This window comes from Sphaerodactylus townsendi, linkage group LG13, assembly GCF_021028975.2.
Source record: "Sphaerodactylus townsendi isolate TG3544 linkage group LG13, MPM_Stown_v2.3, whole genome shotgun sequence".
Lineage (NCBI taxonomy): Eukaryota > Metazoa > Chordata > Lepidosauria > Squamata > Sphaerodactylidae > Sphaerodactylus > Sphaerodactylus townsendi.
The window spans coordinates 11807091-11829883 of record NC_059437.1 but is presented as its reverse complement, the minus strand read 5'-3'; positions in this window follow the sequence as shown (position 1 = coordinate 11829883).

Sequence of the window (22793 nt, the reverse complement as noted above, 5' to 3'; positions counted from 1 at the left end):
CCTTTATTTTCTAGTGTCAAATCGCCTCAGGTTGGGTCTACCTCTTTTCCTGCTGCCTTCAGCTTTTCCTAACTTTTCCACTGACTCTTGTCTTCTCATCATGTGAACCAAAATTGTAAAACCTCAGTTTAGTGTTTAGCTAAGGACAGTTCAGGCTTTCGATTTGATCTAGAAACTACATGGTATTCCCTTGTCATTGGTCCACAGGTATCCACAGAACTCTTCAGACCCTTAGTTTCAAAGGAATCTACTTTCTTCCCTGTCAGCTTTCATAGTGCTCCAACTTTCACACCCATTGCTTGTTGGCTGATGAATGGATACAAAAGGAAGATCAAAAGCTGTTTATAATAGGAACACAGAACATAGAAACATAGATGTTATTTATAAAATAAAGAAATGGACAATTTAAACATTTAATCCTAGAGTGGATGGACTATATTGAGTGGTTAGGGTTGTTTTAGTCAGAAAATTATGTGTTTTACTCAGGGAATGACAAAAAAAAAATAGGGAGGTGAGATTCAGCACAAACAGTCCGGGCCTATAATGCAAAGTCTAATAGAATAATTTCAATCAGGCTTAACCCAGTTGCCAAAATGGGGCTGTGGCAGACCAGTCAAACCATCTGAATTAAAACTATAGAGACCATTAGTCCAATGGCTAGAAATGGAACAGGGGCTTACCATAGATGCCCCTGTATCCTAGATACAGAGGTGGGATCAACCAAAGGTTCTCGGTTTGAGTAGGTTACTAATTGACTGTGTGTGCCGAGAGGGGTTACTAATTGGTGATTTTGTCCAGTAGTTTTTGCCTTGGATTCACCCCTCCTCTCAGCTTATTGTAGCGCAGGGCACCCAAACAGTCTAGCAGGAGGTGCACCAAGCGTGCATGGCAGCCTGCATGTGTGCGATAGTTTCCATGGGACCCGAGGCACTTGGCTGACTCGTCCTTGCCACAGCCCAATCAGGAATGCCCATACCGGAATGCCTGATTGTACCCGTGGTGCCCTGCCCAGCCCCATTGGCACTATGCCACAGTTTGAATCCCACCACCATGGGAACCTGTTACTAAAATTTTTGGATCCCACCATTGCCTAGATAGATCTGCCTACTTTCAGGTGAGGCATGAAGCTCTCCCAGAATTTAATTCATGCATTCATTTAATTTATTAAGCATATACATCTCCCTTCCCTATTGGATGAGCTCAAGGTGGCTTACATCAACTGAAACATCTTAAAATCCAGGGGTTTTTCCCTCCCACAAAGTTCCTTGGCATAGCCAATTTCTACTATCCCATCCCATTCCACAGCCTGAATCACCAGAAGTCAGGTTCTTCCTGAAAATGGCAGCTTAATGGACTGTATTCTGCTGAGGTCATTCCCCTTCCCAAACCCCACCTTCTGCCCCCAGATCTCCAGGAATTTCTCTACCAGAACTGATAACCCTCACCCTGGAAATACTTAATGACGACCGAATAGTGGCAGGCAGGCTCTGTTAGTGGCTAACCAATTAATTACAAGAGGTCACTGTCTGACTGTCATGAATGGTAAGCACAAAATGATGCAACGCTTGTCCTGGGTGACACCTGGTGATTCAACTCCAGCTAATGTGACTGAAAGTAGGCGCAGTCCTGCATTCTCTGTGGGCTCTCTGTGTTTTGTTCCACTAATAAGAACATAAGAACATAAGAACTAGCCTGCTGGATCAGACCAGAGTCCATCTAGTCCAGCACTCTACTCACAGTGGCTCACCAGGTGCCTTTGGGAGCTCACATGCAGGATGTGAAAGCAATGGCCTTCTGCTGCTGCTGCTGCTCCCAAGCACCTGGTCTGCTAAGGCATTTGCAACCTCAGATCAAGGAGGATCAAGATTGGTAGCCATAGATGGAAGCTTCTCCTCCATAAAGCTGTCAAGCCCTTTTAAAAGCTATCAGGTTAGTGGCCATCCCACCACCTCCACCGTGGCAGCATATTCAAACGTAATTACCACGTTCGCGTGAAGAGTGAGCTCCTTTTATTAAGTCCTAATTCTCCCCACAGCATTTTCCAATGAATGCCTGGTTCTAGTATTGCTGAAAGAGAAAATTTTCTCTCTGTCAACATTCCCAATGCATAATTTATAGACTTCAATCCTTATCCCCTCAGACGTCTCCTCTCCAAACTAAAGAGTCCCAAATGCTGCAGCCTCTCCTCATAAGGAAGGTGCTCCAATCCTTCAATCATCCTCGTTGCCCTTCTCTGCACTTTTTCTATCTCTTTTCTATCCTTTTTGAGATGTGGCGACCAGAACTGAACACAGTACTCCAAGTGCAGTCGCACCATGGCTTTATATAAGGCCTGACAATATTTGCAGTTTTATTATCAACTCCTTTCCTAATTATCCCCAGCATAGAGTTTGCCGTTCTCACAGCTGCCATGCATTGAGTTGACATTCCCATGGAATAGCCAGAGACCTGCTCATCCGCCTAGATGCAAAAGACAGGCTGTCCCAAGATGGTGGACGGGGAAAATAAAAATGGAAGCAGAGTCTTACTGAAATACTCTCCTTGTGTCGATGGTAACAGCACAACATTCTTGGGAATTCGTTGGCCCTATTGTGCATGCTGATGCAAACGGATGTCTTCTGAAACTTCTTGGTGGCTGACTTCAATTAAAGGATTGTCGATCTTTGAACCCGCCCGATTATTAGGGATTGGCTTTGGCAAAACAGAATCCTTGCCTCAGTGATCAAGAATGGACTGCTTTAACCACATGTTCCTTTGTGTTTGTCCAAGAACTTAATGTGCTGTCATAGTGTCACTCTGATTGGGCGCAGTAGCAAGGCAACAGGAAGTTTAATGGGAAGAGATTAAAGAAATCCTTCCCATGACGGGAATGTAAAAGTATGACTGGTTGTTTGGGTCCAGTGGTAATCATTTCTCTCATTCTGGCTTCACCCAAGAAGTGATCTAAAGCATAGGGATGATCTGACTTAGATCTCACCTCCACACTCCTAGGATCCTGCAGCCTCCACAGTAGTGGAGAGAACTGGGTGGATCCAGCCTTGGCAGGCTACTAGTCCAGTAGATTTCCAAGCATGCTCTTGGGAGTGCCAGCCTGACTTGTCATGTTTTGTTGTTGTTGATTGCCCTGTTTGATCTAGTGTAGAGCAGGTACATTGACCTGAATAGGTGACACACTTGCTTCTAAAGTTCTGTCCCTCAGTGCAGAAGTAGAATGGCTCCTTGATATTCGGAGGAGTTCCTGGGAAAGAAACAAAGTGCCTGGAGCACAGGTGGCAGGAAAACTAGATCTACAAGCAGAAAATTCCACCTCCATTGAGACTGGCATCAACTTCATTCAAACATATTTATAAATTGCTATAAAGCCCTGAAGGTGGGAAAGGCAAAATGTAAATATGTTCAAAAAGTGAATAAGTGTTGTTGGCTGCCATTAGTGCTTATGTGATAATAAGATGGTGTAAGTAGTCCTGCATGATATCGGATATGGGAAGAATTCAACTCATGAATGCCATTTTCTACAGCAGCCTTTGTTGAGCATTGTATATATGGTAGTTGAATCTCTGCTTCTTATACTCTTTTGTGAACATGCGATCATCATTACATACAACATCGTACTACTGAGTAGCATGCCAATACAGAAAGCTTTTTATTTTCTGGTCAGGTTTTTTTGGTTGAAAATTGGAAGTACAGAAAAAGCAATTATTTAAATTGGAGTTTTCTCTTTTTGTGATCCAATTATGTGCTAAAAGATTTCAAGTGCAAAATTAAATTTCAATATCCCTGTGAAATTGTCCAGTTTCATATTATTTCCAGTAAGCTAAGTCATCTATTTTTTTCCCTGATTTTATGCTATGCTGCTTTTATATCAAATGCTTATTTCCGTTGGTTCATTTATTTTCTCAAAGTAATGTAATTTTTTTATTAATTTATTTGCAGTAAAAAAAAAGAGCAGATGGGGATAACTATACTTTTGACTGAAATGCAATTTGGGTGAGTGCGGAGAAATTGTATTATTATTATTATTGCCTGTGTTGTTGTCTGTTCATTGAAGTATACTAAATCAAGATAATTTCAGTAGACCATAATGGAAAATTGATCTAATTGAAAGGAACATGTCCACAGAAAATAATCATAAGATGTAATTTATAAAGTGATTGTTTGATGTGTAAAGAAAATACAGTGAGATCTGCAACATTTTCTACATTCCATAATCTAATAATTCTGGGAGAATAAAAATGTGTGATTATTTAATTTATTAGATTTCATGCATTTATTAGGTTTTATACACCACCCTCCCCCCCAAAGGGCTCAGGTTGGCTTAACGACAGTCATCTATCAAAACATCATCAATCAAAACATATCAACAATAGCAACATTTCATAACATAATAAAAGAAACATCAATAGCATCTTAGCAGCAAAGAGTAACAGCAAATATCATATAACAACAAAATATAGCATCAATAATAACAACATTTTATAACATAACAGCAGAAACATCAATAGCATCTTTTTATTAAATATGTTTATTAATTTAAATATTAAGCACGCTTCCCAATTCCACACAATATACAATTCCTTACAGTAATTAAAATAATTTCCTCCACAACTTAGGAGTTTGGTAATTTCAATATTGATAAACTAAAGACTTCCCTTTCACACTATCTGGTTTCTGTTCCTTTTAACAAATACAGATGGAAAAAATATTTTTTATGATAGAGACTTTCTAAATATTATACATTATTTCCTTCTTATCTTATCCTGTATATCACATAAATAACTATCTAACTATATTGTATCTTATATGAAAAAATTCTTCTAGTGGTTCCATGTATCTTCCTTTTTCCTTGTGTCTTCCAATATTTCATAACGTAACATCAACAATAACATCATCAACAATAACAAAATTTCATAACATAACATAACAACAGAAACATCAATGCCATCTTAGCGCAAAGAGTAACAGCAAATATACAACAAAATATAGCATCATAAAATAATATAATAATAATACAATATCTCAACAGCAAAATTATCAACAGATTAAAAGAATTGGATCTAATTATTATGTGTTATTGTCATAGGTGGAGCCAGCATGGGTCAGGGTAGACAAATACCCCGGGCACCATTTTTCCTTCCTATTGCACTGGTTATTGTGTGAGTAACGGTTTCAATTGGTTGCTTTTTAACGTGTAAGTGCTTGTATAATTACAAATTTTAGTTGTACTTTCAAAGGCAAGCTGATACCAAAACCCTAGGACAGGGGTCTGCAACCTGCGACTCTCCAGATGTTCATGGACTACAATTGCCATCAGACCCTGCCAGCATGGCCTGATGGCAATTGTAGTCCATGTTTATCTAGTCTGGGTCTGAACTCTCTAAAGGATGGACAGGGCTGCTAGAAACCTTTTTTTAAAAACCACATGACGTGCTCTCAGCATGGATAGGCAACTAATCAGTTTTCTCTATGGGCAGCATCCATTTCCCTATCACATTCCTCGCATTTCTGTGCCACCTTTCCTTCAAGAAGTTCAAGCCATGGTCCAATTTTGCCCTCACAGTAATCAGTGTCTGGCCCAAGCTCTGTACTCTTGTTGTTATGGTTAGGGAAATTGTTCTTGCACCCTCAGTAGGGGTGAGTCTGGACCGCTGGCCAGTGTCTTTTCACCCATTGTCTGAAACATCAGACATGGTTCCAGCGGCGGCTCCTCTTGGGTCTTGTTGAGGCGGAAGGTTCCTGTGATCTTTCAGATCTCTTAAAGATATTTTGCCAACAGATATTGGCAGTCCATGGTGAACTGGATCTTCCGGATTGTGCTAAGAGACTCGGGGTTGGAGTCCCCCATCCATTTTCTGTCTACATCGGGGACTGCATGAAAAAGAGAGGCCGCCAATGGAAATTGTTCTAACCAAGGGATTCTGGGAACTGTAGTTCTGGAAAGGAAATGGGGGGTGCTTCTAGCCCAGATGGGGTAGTGGCGGCTGTTGCAATGGCCAGCAACACCATCAGGTGGGGAAATGAGGGGAAGGGAGGTTGAAGATTTCCACAAGCCAATCTGCTCCTCACACAGCCAGCCTTTTCTGGAAACAGGGAGAATCGTTTTTTTCTCTTGAGCCCTGGATGGATCTTGTGCCTGTTTCCAAACCAGGAAAGGAGTTTGGATCACTTGTGGACTCGTGGCTCATGAGTTCGTGTGTCCAGTCTACCTGTCACACCGTAAAGTGACCAAGAGGCCCAAAGAAGGTTGGGGCAATGCAAACGAGAACAATTTCTCTCCTCAAGGAGCAGAGGTTTGGTTTTGGACCAAGGAGCCAAGGTGGGCTTTGGGAGTGGAGGATTGGCTTTGGCTGTTGTTTGTCTGAGGAATTCTCTTCCTCCCTACCCTCACCCCACCTCTCTGCCCACAAACCAATTGATGGGCTGCCTGTGTCTCTTGTTCCTGCTGATGCTGGTGAAAAATCAAAATATCCAGATGAGGTTTGAAGATCCTTCTGAGACTCATCACAGTTGCCTTCTTCCCAAACACAATTGAAATTTACTTTTTTTTTAACTAGCACATTTATGTCCCACTATTCTCTCCAAGGGGGACACAGAATTCAGATACCCAGACGGCTACTGGCCTAGAAGGTTTGGAAGAAGAACTCCAAAAAGGTAAGACACATGACCTGGCTCAGAGGCACTAGAGATCTGGTAGGAATAGCAACTGAAAGGTATTTGAGTTCCAGAATTTGCTCTCAAGAACTCTCTTTTTATAGTATAAATAATGGTTCAATAATGCCCATTTGGACAGCAATCATTGCCATTTTTCATCTTTCAGCTATCTAAGGGTGTTTCCCCACTCACCCCAATCCCCCCTATGCCGCACGCTGCTCTTAGCGCGTGGCATCCCTGGCGCGCGCCCAGGCATCCCCACGACCCCCCCCCGCTCTGCGGGGGGTCATCAAAAGGCGCCATTTACAAGAGCGCCAGGGATGCTGCACACTGAGGGGGCGCGACAGCGGCAGCGTTGGGACGGCTGTGCTGTCGCCACCCCTGTTGTGGGGAGTGCCCCGGGACCCCGCGCTGCTTGAGGATAGTAGCGCGGAGCTTAAGGTAAGTGGGGAAAGGCCCAAAGACATTTGTTCTGGTTTCTCATTTATTGCTCTCCCTAGCTGACAGGTTCTTGCTCATCCATTGAATACTCCTCTCCTTCCCCCCGACCGCTCCACCGACTTCCCCGACTATCTTCCCAGCTTCTGTCTTTCCTTCAAAGAAGGGCCCTTACTAGGACCTTTATATGCGCTTTGGAGTATTCTTTTGTCGAAGAGCCAAACTTCTTCTCGGGGTCAAAATCAAGCAGCTGATCAACGGGCTCTTCCTCAATATCATTTTGACACACCCGGGGAGCCTCCTGGTCCTCCAGTTCTTCTTCTAGCTGTTGTAGCTGGGAAACCAAAATGTCCACTGTTTAATTTAAGACCCTTCTGAGAATCATCACGGTTGCCTTCTTCCCAAACGTGCTTGAAATTTAATTTTCTTTTTTTATATAAATAAAAATCTTCCCAGTTTCTGTCTTTCCTTCAAAGAATCACTTACCAGGATTTTAGGAGGGATGATACTTGGCATAGGCGAAGAGCCAAACTCCGCACTGTCGAAATCGATGAGCTGTTCCTCAGGCTCTTGCTGTTGTTGTTGGATCTGGGAAGCAAAATGTCCACCGTTTAATTTAAGACCCTTCTGAGAATCATCACAGTTGCCTTCTTCCCAAACATGATTGAAATTTAATTTTCTTTTTTTTATAAATAAAAATCTTCCCAGTTTCCGTCTTTCCTTCAAAGAATCACTCACTAGGACCTTTAGGTGCATGTTGAGGTTTTCTACTGGTGAAGAGCCAAACTCCTTTTGGGGGTCAAAATCGAGCAGCCGGTCAACAAGTTCTTCCTCGGTATTGTTTTGAAAATCCTTCGGAGCCTCCTGGTCCTCTAGTTCTTGTTGTTGGATCTGGAAAGCCAAAATGTCCACCGTTTAAGACTCTTCTGAGAATCATCACAGTTGCCTTCTTCCCAAACGTGACTGAAATTTGATTTACTTTAAAAAAAAATAAAAATCTTCCCAGTCTTTCCTTCAAAGAATCACTCTCTAGGACCTTTAGGTGCATGTTGAAGTTTTCTACTGGCGAAGAGCCAAACTCTTTTTGGGGGTCAAAATCAAGCAGCTGGTCAAAAAGTTCTTTCTCAATATTGTTTTGAAAATCTTTGAGAGCTTCCTGGTCCTCTGGTTCTTGTTGTTGGATCTGGGAAGCCAAAATGAAGATTGTTTAATTTAAGACCCTTCTGAGAATCATCACAGTTGCCTTCTTCCCAAACGTGATTGAAATTTAATATACTTTTTAAGACTAGTACATTTACATCCTACTATTCTCTCCAAGGGGGACACAGAATTCAGATACCAAGACGGCTACTGGCCTAGAAGGTTTGGAAGAAGAACTTCAAATTGGTAAGACACATTACCTGGCTTGGAGGTGTTAACACGGGTTAACCAATAAAGTAAGAGAAGCTCAAGAAAGCTCAAGCCGATACAGAATAAAATCAGTTTGAATTTTATTCAGCCAACTGGGGCAAAAATAGTATCAGAGGAGCCTAGTCAAAATGGCAGTGTGTTCTTACTTTTATAGCATTATAGCAGGTTACATTCAAAATGGCAGAAAAGAATACACCCCAAAATGCCCACATCATCAATCAGTCATATAGAAAGGTGGAGATTTTCCCTTTTCCCAAAACATTTGGGGTTGTCTAAGACCCTTATTGGAAGGTGTCGGCACCTGATTCTTTGACGCAAGATGAACTAGGGCCTGTTTCTTTCTTATCTCTATTGCCTTTTGTTGCCCTTCTTCCTAGACAAAGAGCCTAAACATGTTCATGTTTCTTTCTTCTGTCTCCTAGAAGAAGGGCAAATTCAAGGTATCTAGTCGGGAACAGTGAGACCTTAAAACAGTTGAGTTTGCACATTTTGTATAACTCTGAACAAGGGGCATTCTGTTGGGCTATCAAGCTTGCCTAGTAACAGGAAAAGAATAGATTCTCAAGCCTGCGTCTTTACTTTGGTCAGCTACATTATGGTTGCCAACTCCCCTTTACAAAAAGAAAGTAATGGGGGGGCAAGAAGAAAACCTTTGCTTTTTCACAGACTATACCCTCCTTATGCCTTCTGCGCCTACAGAGGTACTAGAGATTTTGGTGGATGGAAGGTTTACCAGGAGACTTTCCCCTTACAATTCCTCCCCATTCCTCTTCCCAAGTGGGGCATTTTTCTTTCCAAAAATCTCAGTCCTTGGATGGCAGCAGAGCTCACCCGGTGGAAGTCCAGAAAATAAGGCCTTTTTTTTAAAGACAGGGTGCCTGGTGTAAAAGCAGACTATTCACCCTAGAGGCACAGCTCAAAAAAGCCAACGTGAAATCCCCAGAGATTGGGGCAAACTTTAAGCTTGTGCAACGGAAGGTGACCTGCATCAGTCTACTGATGACCCTTAACGGGCACCAACTACTGTATACCTTATTTCTAGTAACATATCTAACATGATCTACAGAAGAACAACAGATCAGGAGAACATGGCTGCCCTCCCAAAAAACCTAAGAGGAGGTAACTGATGTACAGGAATATTTTTTACCATCCAAGGGTTGGTCAGTTTGGCTTTTCTCCTCTTGGCCAGCCACATCTCTCTGGCCTTCCATCTACACAAATGACATTTCTATGTCTGCCCCCTGCCCCCATCCTCCCAACCTGAAGAAAGAGAAAGAAAATCTTCCTTACCATGTTCTCAGATATTATTTAGGTCTCTGATACACAGCTATAGTACTGTAATATAGTATAGTACAGTATTGTACTAATTAATAATAATTAGTTTTATCTTTCAATAAATAGTATTGTTTTTCTAGTCAGATGGATGCTAGTCCCACTACCTGTGGACAGTTGACACCCAACTGACAAGGCAGGCCAGAACTGGATACCCAACTGACAAGGCTGGTGACATCACAATGGGCTCTGGATTGTTCATTGGTCAAGACTCCATCCCTACACAAGCTGCAATGCCGAAGCTTACTGGTTTAGTGTGGCCCCTCCAGGTGTCAGCCGGCTGCTCTGAACTCCTGACAGTGAACCCCCAAAACCAGAGTCTCTGGGTCAATTTGAGGTGGAGGGGTACGGTTTCCAAACCAAGACCTGAGCCTTGTGGGGGGAGCCTGGGAGAGACCTCAACAGAATGCAATGACAAGAAGTCTACCCTCCAAAGCAGCCATTATGTGTGGGTGGGGAGGGGGGTTATTTGTCCAATCTGGAGCTCAGTTGTAATTTTGTGAGCTCTCCAGGCCCCATCTGGAGGTTGGCAACTTGAAAAGAAAGTCCCATGAATAGGAGGGACAAATTAACCTGTGTAATGCTACATTCTTTGTTGCTCCTTACAGCTTTGTCATCTGCTGATTGAATATCGGCCTGTCCCCTCCCGGGGGGTTAATGCCGGACAACATCTACTTATTTTAATTGTGGAAGATCACTGCTGCTAATGTTTTAATGTTTAATTTATTTATTGTTTTAATTGAAACTATTTGCTGTGTTTAAATGTTGATGGTTTTGCAAACCGCCCTGAGCCCTTCTGGGGTCTATTAAATTTAATAAATTTAATAAATTTAATAAACAACAACAACAACAACAACAACAACAACAACAACAACAACAATAATAATAATAATAATAATAATAATAATAATAATAATAATAATAATAATAATAATAATAATACATTGGGTTTCCAACCTCCAGAGAATGACTTGAGATCTCCTTGGATGACAACTGGTCCCCAGGAGACAGAGATCCCCTCAGGGGAAGATGGCTGCTTTGGAGGGTGGATTCTATGGCATTAGAGCCCACCAAAGCCCCTCTCCTCCCCAAATCCTACCCTTCCTAAGCTTCGCTCCCCCAATTTCCTAGTCTCTCCCAACCAGGAGTTGGCAACCCTCGTGCCTCTAGGGATTTCTGTGGAAGGCCACCCCCCTGGAAGACCACCCCCCTAAAGTTTCTCCCCCAAGTTGCCTGGTAGGAATAGCAACTGAAAGGGAAGGCAAAAGGCCTTCTGGCAGCTGGATCCAGGTGAGTTGGGGAGGGTGGGCTGCCTTCGAATCCCACGTGTCCCCTCACCCCCACCATGAGCCCTTTGGGGGAGAGCGGTTTATTAAGTCAAATAAATAATAATCCTTGGGCCTCTCTAATGGAGCTCAGGTATTCTTTGGAAAGATGCCTTCAACACAAGTTCCAAAAAATGGAGGAGGAAAAAAATCACTGTTGTGACTTGTTGAAATGCCTTAACAGTCCAGGTGCTCGGGAGCAACAGCCGCAGAAGGCCATTGCTTTCACATCCTGCAGGTGAGCTCCCAAAGGCACCTGGTGGGCCACTGCGAGTAGCAGAGTGCTGGACTAGATGGACTCTGGTCTGATCCAGCTGGCTTGTTCTTATGTTCTTAAGCTCATGTGCGGAAGAAAGGGCCAACGGGGGCATTTTTCTTTCCAAAAATCTCAGTCCTTGGATGGCAGCAGAGATCACCTGGTGGAAGGCCAGAAAACGAGGCCTTTCTTTTTTTAAAAGGCAGGGTGCCCGGTGTAAAAGCAGACTGTTCACCCCTGAGACCAGGGCCCTTTCCCCACTTACCCTTGTCGAAGGGTTGCCAAGTGGCATTCACAGCGCCAAGAATTCCTGGTGCGCTACCTCAAGCTCCCAGCATGACCCTGGCGCCTCTGCACGGGTCATCAAAAGGGACCATTTGTAAGGCTTAGAATTGCGCTGAGAGGGCGAGAGAGGTAGCTGCTCGCCGCCTCTGAAGTGGGGAGTGCAGCTGGACCCCGCGCTACTTTAGGAGAGTAGCGTGGGGCTTAAGGTAAGTGGGGACAGGGCCCAGGTTTTAGCCGGCTGCTCTGAACTCCTGACAGTGAACCCACCAAACCAGAGATCTCATGGCCAAAGGCAGAGTTCAATTTGAGGTGGAGGTTTCCGAACCAAGAGCTGCGATTTGTGGAGGGAGCCTGAGAGAGACCTCAACAGCACACGACGACAAAAGGTCTACCCTCCAAAGCAGCCATTTTACCGTCTGGAGCTCAGTTGTAATTTTGAGAGCTCTTCAGGCTCCACCTGGAGGTTGGCAACTTGGGAGGAAAGTCTATAATGACTTTATTTGGAACAGCAAAACACATTTAAATAAGTCCAATATGTTCAAAGGCATAGGTGTCAAACTTGCGGCCCTCCAGATGTTATAGACTACAGTTCCCATCATCCCCTGCCAGCATCATGTGGGCAGAGGATGATGGGAACTGTAGTACACAACATCTGGAGGGCTGCGAGTTTGACACCTGTGTTCAAAGGCTACTTAATTTCTTGAGTTGATTCAAGCTGGACTTTCAGCCCCAATATTCAAAACTGTCATAAGAAGGTTTTTTTGACCAAATAATGTTTGTATTTTGCCAACACAGAGCTAAATCCTCATTGACGTCAAGAATTTATGTATGTATGTATGTATGTATGTATGTAATACGTGGCACCTTTCCTGGCAAAGCTGGGTTCAGAGCAGCATACAACAAACAGTACAGCCACCAACAAATGTACTAAATACCCACATTAAAACCATTTCATCCATCCAATAAATATGACAAATATCTGAATAAAATATTGCTGATCAGCACCCAAAAATGTCTTACTTCTTATTAGTCTGGGTGTTGTATGGTAGTTTGAAGGAGAAACCATAACATTAGGATGTTGTGGGTTTTCCGGGTTGTATGGCCGTGTTCCAGTAGCATTTTCTCCTGATGTTTCACCTGCATCTGCGGCTGGAATCTTCAGAGAATCCCTCACCGACCTAACCTCTGATGCTCATTGGTGAACCGAAGCTCCCTAAATATTTCCAATCCACTTTTTTAATAAGAACTGAAAGAGTAGTACATTAAAAAGCAACGGGTGGAGGCAGGGGCGTAACGAGGCAAACTGGAGCCCTGGGCAAAACCTGAGTTGGATGCCCCCCCCCCCCCATTGGGCGGCCACTCCACCACGACCAAATTTTTTTTGCACCAGGACATTATACCTGCATAGGGGCATTTTAGACATATTTCCAGCACAATGTACTGCTTAGCTTCATCCTCAGGAGATTGTCCTTATGCTGAACCCCAAGTTTGGCGAGGTTTTGGTTCAAGGAGTCCAAAGGAGTCCTTTGGGAGTCCATAACTTTGGACTTCCTGAACCAAACCACCGTCTCAAATTTGCAGCATAAGGACAGTCTCCCGACGTGATGCCATTACTTTGGTGCCGTAGCCTAAAAGATGCGCTCTGCAGGCCAAAAAAAAATGGAAAACTACCAAAATACCCAAAAACTAACTCCAGCATTTTTTGATGTCTCCACATTGGCAGGGGAAAAACTGGGCAACTGCCCACCTTGCCCAATGGGCATTACGCCCCTGGGTGGAGGGACACTGCTTAATCCAGCAGTACTCCAAGAACCTTTCTGCCTGCATTGCAGTTTCAAAAGGAGAAAAGAACGAGACATGTCATTCCTCGGGAGGGAGAAGACCAAAGTCCCCACCTACTGACTTGGCCACCAACGAGAATCAGCATTTTGGTTCAAGGTGGAGTTTGAATGAAGAGTCCAGAGATAAACATGGTGATAGATGTACTGGAGACATACCCTCTCCTGATTTCCATTTTGATTTGGGAAATCCATCAGTTCCGCTTGCTGCCTCCCAACAGAAGTAGGAGACAAGATGCTGGGTGGGGCAGATCATGACTGGTGATGCACACTCTGCCAACTAGCTGGTGCAAGGTCAATGCCAAGTGCTGTTGATCATAGCTTATGCCAGCAAGTAATGTCGGTGTAAACACCAGCAGTACAAAGATAGCTGACAAAGTATCTCCTTGAGCAGGGCCAGAGCCTTCTCGGCCCCGGCTCCAATCTATTGAAAGGCTCTGTCCAGTTGATAGGAATATGTGTGTGTGTTTTAAGGCAAGCCATTTTATTATGGGTATTGTTATGGGTATTAGAGAAATGTAAGATTTAAGCAAGACACTAGCTCTTGCAAGAAGCTGTACGTTCACTGATGTACCTAAGGTTAAAAGAATGTAACAATGAAGCCAAGAGAGAGAACGGGGAGAAAAAAAAGGCCTGGTTGATATAGCAACCAAAATCCTGGTATGGGGCAGAGGTATGACATAAAGGCCCCTTCTGCACATGCAGAATAATGCACTTATAACCCACTTTCAATGCACTTTGCAGCTGGATTTTACTGTGCGGAATAGCAACATCCACTTCCAAACCATTGTGAAAGTGGGTTGAATGTGCATTATCCTGCATGTGCGGAAGGGGCCAAAGAGTATGACCAAATATAGAAAGCAAATATAGAAAGGCTTGTGGGGAAGGGGGGAGATTAAGAGCATGACAGACAGTCTGTACGTCTTCACAGCCCAACCAATAGATAATGTTGAAAAAGTTGTTTGAGAGGGTTTAATTTATAAATTTCCTGGCTGATCTTCCACTCAGAAGGGAGGAGGGGTGATTCAAAGGGAGAATCTGGGGAAAATTTGAGGGTGCCTATCAGGGGAGGAATGTTTATGTTAGCAGTACCAACATTTCAGAATATCTTTAGGAGACCCTCCTGATGATACCACCCAGGTTTGGTGAAGTTTGGTTCAGGGGGTCCAAAGTTATGGACCCTCAAAAGGGTAGCCCCATCTACTATTAGCTTCCATTGGAAACAATGGGGGATGGGAGCACCCACTTTGGGGACCCATAACTTTGGATCCCATTAACCAAACATCACCAAACCTGACTGGTAGCAGCAAGAGATTATCCTGATGATACCACCCAGGTTTAGTGAAGTTTGGTTCAAGGGGTCCAAAGTTATGGACCCTCAAAATGTAGCCCCATCTACTATTAGCTCCCATTGGAAATAATGGGGGATGGGGGCACCCCCTTTGGGGGTCCATAACTTTGGCCCCTTGAACCAAACTTCACCAAACTTGGCTGGTATCATCAGGAGTGTCACCTGATGATACCCTGAAATTTTTGGTGATGCTAGTCTAAAAACTACGCCTCCTGGCGGCCGGCAAAGTAAAAACCCTAAAATATTGGCCCCTTCCGCACACGCAAAATAATGCGTTTTCAAACCACTTTCACAACTGTTTGCAAGTGGATTTTGCTATTCCGCACAGCTTCAAAAAGCACTGAAAGCAGTTTGAAAGTGCATTATTCTGCATGTGCGGAATGAGCCATTGTTTAAAATACACCTCACTCGCGTATAAGTCGAGGGGGGCTTTTTCAGCACAAAAATGTGCTGAAAAATTCGACTTATATGCGAGTATATATGGTACTTTATTTTTGTTAGATCCTAGAAGGAATTAGGGTCTCAATCTTCTAAGCAATAAACCTTATTTTTGTACTGTTGCACCTTGCTTATGTGTCTCCCACTCTGTTCCAGCCAACAACAGGGCACCTTTAAATTTGTACTTGAGGAACAGAATAGTTGCCATCTTGCCACCAGAGGCTGGAGATCCCCATTCCTTGTTTTCTCCCCCCCCCCCCCCCAGCACTTGCAGTAGCAGCAGGAGAAAAATAAAATATAATTATCGGGCCAACGCCATGACATTCCTTTCATGGAAAACTTGGAAGTGACATCACACTTCTCTAGGAATTGCTACAAACTCTATGGGTGTTTTTTTTGTAAAATCACAGAATTCCCAGTGACCCTTAGACATTCAAGATGAATACTTCCATTGCTGGCACCCTCCCATGTCCCTGCCTCCCTAGCTTCCTTAAAATACATATAGTAGCAGAACGTCTGAAGATGCTCTCAGGTTCCATACAGGATTACCTAGGGAACATTGGTCGTTCCCCACTTACCATGACCACCCTTTGCTGCGCGCTGCTCTCAGCGCACGTCATTTCTGGCGCACTCCCGGGCTTCCCCACGACCCCACGTTCTCTGCATGGGGTCATCAAAAGGCGCCGTTTTGAGGAGCGCCAGGAATGACGCGCGCTGAGGGGGCGCTAGAGCGGCAGCGTCGGGGCGGCTGCGTTGTCGCCGCCCCTGTAGTGGGGAGTGCCGGGGGACCCCGCGCTACTTGGCGACAGTAGCGCGCAGCAGATGGTAAGTGGGAAAACAACCATTGTTTGGAGAAATGATCAAATAGCAATTATACACTGTGAACATTCAACAGGCCTACAATGATTTGGAAAGCTACCAAACATTTTGGTTTCTTCCTCTGTGCTTGCTCAACAGTTTCTGCGAGTTTCCCAAGTTCAGTACCGCCTGGCATGTAACAGAAGCAATAACTTTATAGGGACAATTGCTGGCCTGGTTTAGCAGCAGGATAGTAAATTACATTTGATTTTTTAAGTGATGCATAAGCATCATCTAATTGTGGATTTAAGGTAATTTATTATATGAGATATGAATCAACAAGCATGCGTTATATAACAGAGAACAGGTGTAGACCTTTTATATTCTGTGATGACTGCAGTCTTTTATTCTTTGATCCTGGGTAGGTGGAGTTTCTGTGAAACCGGTTTGACGCCTGATTTGACAATAACGTCATCTATGCATGTGCTTGGGACACTGTTATTGGCCTCCTTCAGAATAACGTATGAAAATTCAGGGAGTTAACATTGCAATAATTTCAAACTCGCTTCGTTTTAAATTCGTTTTGATACCATCTCTCACTTTGTAGCAAGCTGTCTTGTGTTCAGCAAGTGTATGTCGCAGTATATTAGATTGTAAACTGTGAAGTGAAGTAAAAGTGGATTTGCACAAAACTACAAAAACAGTCTGGTTTGACTAGATGGCATTTGCTATTCTAATTATTCTAATGAGGCTCAAAAATCGAGACGCGGTCACATCTTGTTCCGTCCCTAAAATACAAATTGTAGACTCACGGTGCCTCAGGTCATTTTTATTTTTTAAAATCTTCCTGTCCTTCCCCCCGTTTTTTTTTTGGGGCGGGGGCACAAGTTCCATCTGAAACAGTTTATGGCATATAGAATTCATAAAACCTTCAGGACTACCTTACTCCCATATGAACTTACCTGTCCATTATAGTCATTTCCAGGAACTCTGCCACAAGTGCTCTCATTATCAGAGGCTAGGGAGGTAACACTCTAAGGAAGAGCCTTTTTGGTGGTAGCATTAAAACTATACAGGATTCCCTGCACAGCAGATTTGTCTATCCTCCTTGATAACTGTGTTCTGACAGAAGAGTGGAGAAGATTTCTCTTTTTCATCTGGCATTTCCCTACTGACTTTTCATCACATTTGTTTCCAATTGCTGGCTTTAGATACATGCACTAAGTGAGTAGCTGCAGCAGTAGAACAAAATGTGGGTTCAGAAGCACTTTACAAACTAACAAAATTTTCCTGGTTATAAACTTTCAGATACCTGACAAGGGGTGATTTTACACAGGCAAAATATAACACATTCAGGTGTGTGGATAAAGCATTATGGGGGAGAAGTTTCCACAGAACTCGCCCCCCCCCCCCCGACACTTCTAACTTGTTTTATTTTGCTGAAACCTGGGTTGAATGAAAGTTGTTAAATTAGCAACTTTCCCCCCTTTTAACCCTGATTTCACACTCTTTCTGCTTGCCTATGCAAACTAAGGCAAGCAGGAAGCATTCTGTTTTCCCCTGTTCTATGTCCACCATTATGGTGGATTCTGTAGGGTAGCTGCCATTAGAGTGAATTCTCTAGGTGGTTGCCATTTTGTGCTGGTGTGTTTGTGGGGGAGGGGGAATTCTCGAGAGGGCAGATTCTCGGGTGGGGGAATTCTCAGGTGGGGGGATTCTCAGGTAGGGGGATTCTCAGGTGGGGGGATTCTCAGGTAGGGGGATTCTCAGGTGGAGGATTCTCAGGTGGGGGATTCTCAGGTAGGGGGTTTCTCGGATGGGGGAATTCTCAGGTGGAGGATTCTCAGGTAGGGGGATTCTTGGGTGGGGGAATTCTCAGGTGGAGGATTCTCAGGTGGGGGGATTCTCAGGTAGGGGGGTTCTCGGGTGGGGGGATTCTCAGGTGGAGGATTCTCAGGTGGGGGATTTTCAGGTAGGGGGATTCTCAGGTGGGGGAATTCTCAGGTGGAGGATTCTCAGGTGGGGGGATTCTCGGGTAGGGGGATTCTCGGGTGGGGGGATTCTCAGGTAGGGGATTCTCAGGTGGGGGGATTCTCAGGTAGGGGAGATTCTCAGGTGGGTGAATTCTCAGGTAGGGGAATTCTCGGGTGGGGGGATTCTCAGGTGGAGGATTCTCAGGTGGGGGCTGGGTAGGGACTTCCCTCGGCAGACTTGCAGGAGGATTCTCAGGTGGGGGATTCTCAGGTGGGTGAATTCTCAGGTAGGGGAATTCCCTGCAGTGGATTCCTCGGGCAGGGGAATTCTCTCGGGTGGAGGATCCCCAGTGTGGAGGATTCCTCAGGTGGGATTCCTCAGGTGCAGTGGATTCGGGCGGGTGAATCAGGTAGGGGGATTCTCAGGTGGGTACCCTGCGTAGGGGAATTCCTCAGGTGGGAGGATTCCTCAGGTGGGGGGGGAATTTTCAGGTGAGGATTCTGTGCGGGAGGATTCTCAGGTGGGGGATTCTCAGGTGGGGGATTCTCAGGTGGGGGATTCTCAGGTGGGGGATTCTCAGGTGGGGGATTCTCGGGTGGGGGGATTCTCAGGTGGAGGATTCTCAGGTGGGGGATTCTCAGGTAGGGGGGATTCTCGGGTGGGTGAATTCTCAGGTAGGGGAATTCTCAGGTGGGGGGATTCTCAGGTAGGGGGATTCATGGGTGGGGGGATTATCGGATGCACATTTCACAGGGAAACAAAGTGTTTCTTGTGTGAACTTTCCCGCACCCTGTCACCAGGCTACCAGAGATCTCGGCGGAGAGCCCTTGCACTGCCAACAGCGAGACAGGCAACAAGGGTTCATTTAACCCATTTGCGTTGCCTGTGCAGGAGGAACCAAAGGGAGATTTGATTGAAGAAAATTTGACTGTAAACCTTGCACTCAGGTTGGGTCCTGTGTATATACTGTTTTTTAAAGTTGTGTTTTTAATTGTGTGCCACCTATATGACCATCATTGGGTGGGAAAGTGAAATACAAATGGCTTAAATAAAATAAATAAAGCAAACTGGTACAAGCCATATCAACGTTTCCTCCACACACATTTTTATCTCCTGCCTTTTCTTGAAGGAGCTCACAGTAACATAACTCGTTCTCCTTGCTTTTTATCTGTTGTGAGGTTGTTGTGGTATTCTGGCATCCTACACAGAAGGCAGACAGGAAGACTTCAGGTTGGTTTTCCGCTTACTGGGCAATGGATGCTGAGCAGATTTGAATGTATTGCAACATCACTTCCAACTAAAACTCACAGGTGACATGATCACAACCATTTCCTCAATGCTCTAGGAATCCCTCAAATCTATGTGGTCTTTACCACAGAGATTTGAGGATTCCTTGAGTGTCATGGGCAGGTTGTGGTCACTTCCAGAGAAAAATCACACGCAATACTTTTCCCCAAGAGTTCCACCCCCTGAAAGTTTCTGTTATTAATTCAAGCAGAGCTGGCAACTCTATCCTTGGGTCATGACCTAAAGTATCTTTTCCCCCCTTTCCTTGCTCCCTGTTTTGTTGTTTAACATTCAGTGTGATGTAGAGTTCCAGAGAACTCAAGAGCTTACACACTGTTTCATATTATTCTAGTTGCTTTCTTAAAAGGCATATTTTGTTTGGGGATTTTGGTTTGGACCAGTATGGCACCCTGGAATACCCTGTGAGGTAAATTAGGCCGAGCAGGAAGGAATGACCTGAAATTGCACTTGGCTGAGTGGGGATTTGAATGCAGGTTGTACTTGTCCTAGTTCAGTTTCAATTCAATACATTTATTCAATTCAATACGTTTATTGAATAAACAAAGGAGTTAATAAAATAATAAGTAGATTAAAATAAGAAAATAAAGATAAATAAAAGCAAGGCAGTCAATAAAAGTGTAGTTAAACAATATCACTGGAGCGGGACATCCACAGTCCTATGTGTACACTGCTCACACAGCAAAAAATAAATCTTCGCCTTATCAGAAAATAAGTGGCAATTCTGGATGTGAGAATCAATGAAGAGCCTTCTAAGTGAGGTATACATTGCGCAGAGTAGTAAAATTTGTTCAACTGACTCGATTGACCTTTGGGAACAGGAGATCCTGTCCTAGGTCGTTTCCCCACTTACCTGCTGCTGCGCCCTACTCTCCCCAAGTAGCGCAGTCCCCTGCACTCCCCACTACAGGGGTGGCGACAACGCAGCCGCCCCGATGCTGTTAGCAAGCTGTCAGCTACGGGCTTCTCCTCAGCATCGCTGGCCATTCCTGGCGCCCTCGAAATGGCGCTTTTTTTAGTGACCCCAAGGCGCAGAGCGCTGGTCGCGGGCGAAGCCCAGGAGCTGCAAGCCAGAAATGACCAAGACTGGGAGTAGCTGCAGCAAGCAACCTTTTGGTCGTGAGGTGGTAGTGGGGAAACGACCCTAGTTTAACCACTATAAAACACGGGTGCAGACTGATGTAAGGTACAGTGTCGCAGACAAGACACCTTTAATTGTCCACAGTGTCCATATCATTAATTGACACCACCCACGGCTATTGAGAGGGTTCCAGTGGAGGCTTCCAGTTCACAACTGAAATTCTTAAATATCAGTTGGGTAATATGGATTGTGCGTATTGCACAGATTTGATTTGCAGTGAGTGATTAGAAGGCGTCCACATGGCAGCCATTTCCTCTGTGAACGTAGAGACATTTGCTGGGGCAACAAAACATCCACATGGAATTAGGTGCTTCCCTCTTCTAGTGGCAGCCATTCCCCCTCTCCCAGGGCACCCACCATTTCTTTAAAATCCCTCTCAGTGTGGGAGGGAAGAGATGTCAGATGTCAGAGATGACGGCAGCAAAATGGCGCCAGTATGGGTAGGAGGTTAGAAAACGTACTCATCCCCATCCTCACAGCATGCAAACCTCATGGGCGGACTGTGGTCTTTCAGGAACAATTGTACCAAAGAAGCAGTGGTGGGATCCAAAAATTTTAGTAACAGGTTCCCATGGTGGTGGGATTCAAACAGTGGCGTAGCGCCAATGGGGCTGGGCGGGGCACGACGGGGGCATGGCTGGGCACTCTGGGGGCGGGGCATTAATAATTTCTCTGTTACTGTAAAAAACTCTTACTGTAAAAAAAAAGTTTCTAATTTCCAGCTGGTATCTTTCTGTCCATAATTTAAACTCATTATAGCAAGTCCTATCGTCTACTGCCAACAGAAACAACTACTTCTCCTCCAATTGACTGCCTGTCAAATACTTAATACTTTCAAATACTTCATTTGGTTTCTAGAAATCAAAAGGATACTTTCCTTAAGCAAGGAACTTTACCATATTTCTAAAATATGTTTTTAAAACAGCCCAACAGGGAGAATTATCCCGTTTTCTACCTTCGCGAACCAGCCACATAGGAAACAACAGGACTTTATGATTTTTGGACCTAATGGAATTTCTAACAGAAAAGCAGACCCAATTAGTAACCCCCTCTCGGCACACACAAAAAATTAATAACCCACTCTCAGGAACTGGTGAGAACCTGCTGGATCCCACCTCTGCAAAGAAGGTTTGGAAAATATCAGGCATTAGCACCAGAAACCTAGGAAAATGGATGAACACAAGACAGCAAGCAGATCTTCCAAGAAACATCCCCCCACCCCTCAAATTTCAGAACCAAGATGGAGCTAACCCTCCATGTGGAAGCAACGTATGACCACCACCTGGTGTCTTCCAGTCCTATGAATGCTTTTGTGTTCCTTCTGTTATATATGAAAACTGTTGTAATGAATCAGTGGAGAGAATGTACTGGGAAGTCCCTACTTCAAATCTCACACCAGCCTTGAGCTCAGCAAGTAGCCTTAGGTGAGACACTTTCAATCTACCTACCCACCTGGAATGGACACAATACTGATTTTCCTTCTTGTCTCATTTTATTCCATCCTTCCCTAAAGAGCTGGGGGAGAGTATAGATACTTCTCCCCTCCCCTATGCCTCCCTTTCTCCTGATAACAACCCTGTAAAGTAGATTAAATTGACATTGGCTCACCTACATTGCCATCCAACGCAAAGTTGCATCCTTCTGACTCATTGACTTCAATGGTCTAATTCTGCTTCAGATGGGACTGCCGGTGACCTTGATAGCAAAGTGATTTGCACCTGGATCTCTCCAGTCTTACTGCTACACCGCACTGCTTCACAACGTTGTTGTATGAATTATTAAGCTAAGTGTGTTTATGATCTTTCATTACCCTGAAGTCCTCGTAGAAATAAATATGAGGTATTATAATATTTATCACAAACCCTAAAAGATTGGTACTGTAAAATTTCAGTTTGCAGAGTTCTACATTTGTTCCTTCACCTCTGAAACCAGACTCTGGCCTTTTGTGCCCTTACTGGTTGCGGCATGGCTGCTTGCTTTGCAGTGTGATTGTCCTGCCGTTTGCTGTTAGCAGGGGAAGTCTCCTGCTTCAAAGTATCCTCAACCACGCTGATCTGATCTACCTTTCTGCTCACCCATCACCTATATTTTGTTTCTGTGCAACCTACCTCTGGGGAGGTTGCCTGATGCCTTTTCTTTTCTCTGGTGCCAGCTTGGGTCTATCAGTAATGCAATAGACCAGGGGTGTCCAACTCTGGCAATTCTCACCAGCCCCTGCCAGCATGGCCAATCATAGTCCATGAACCATCAGCCC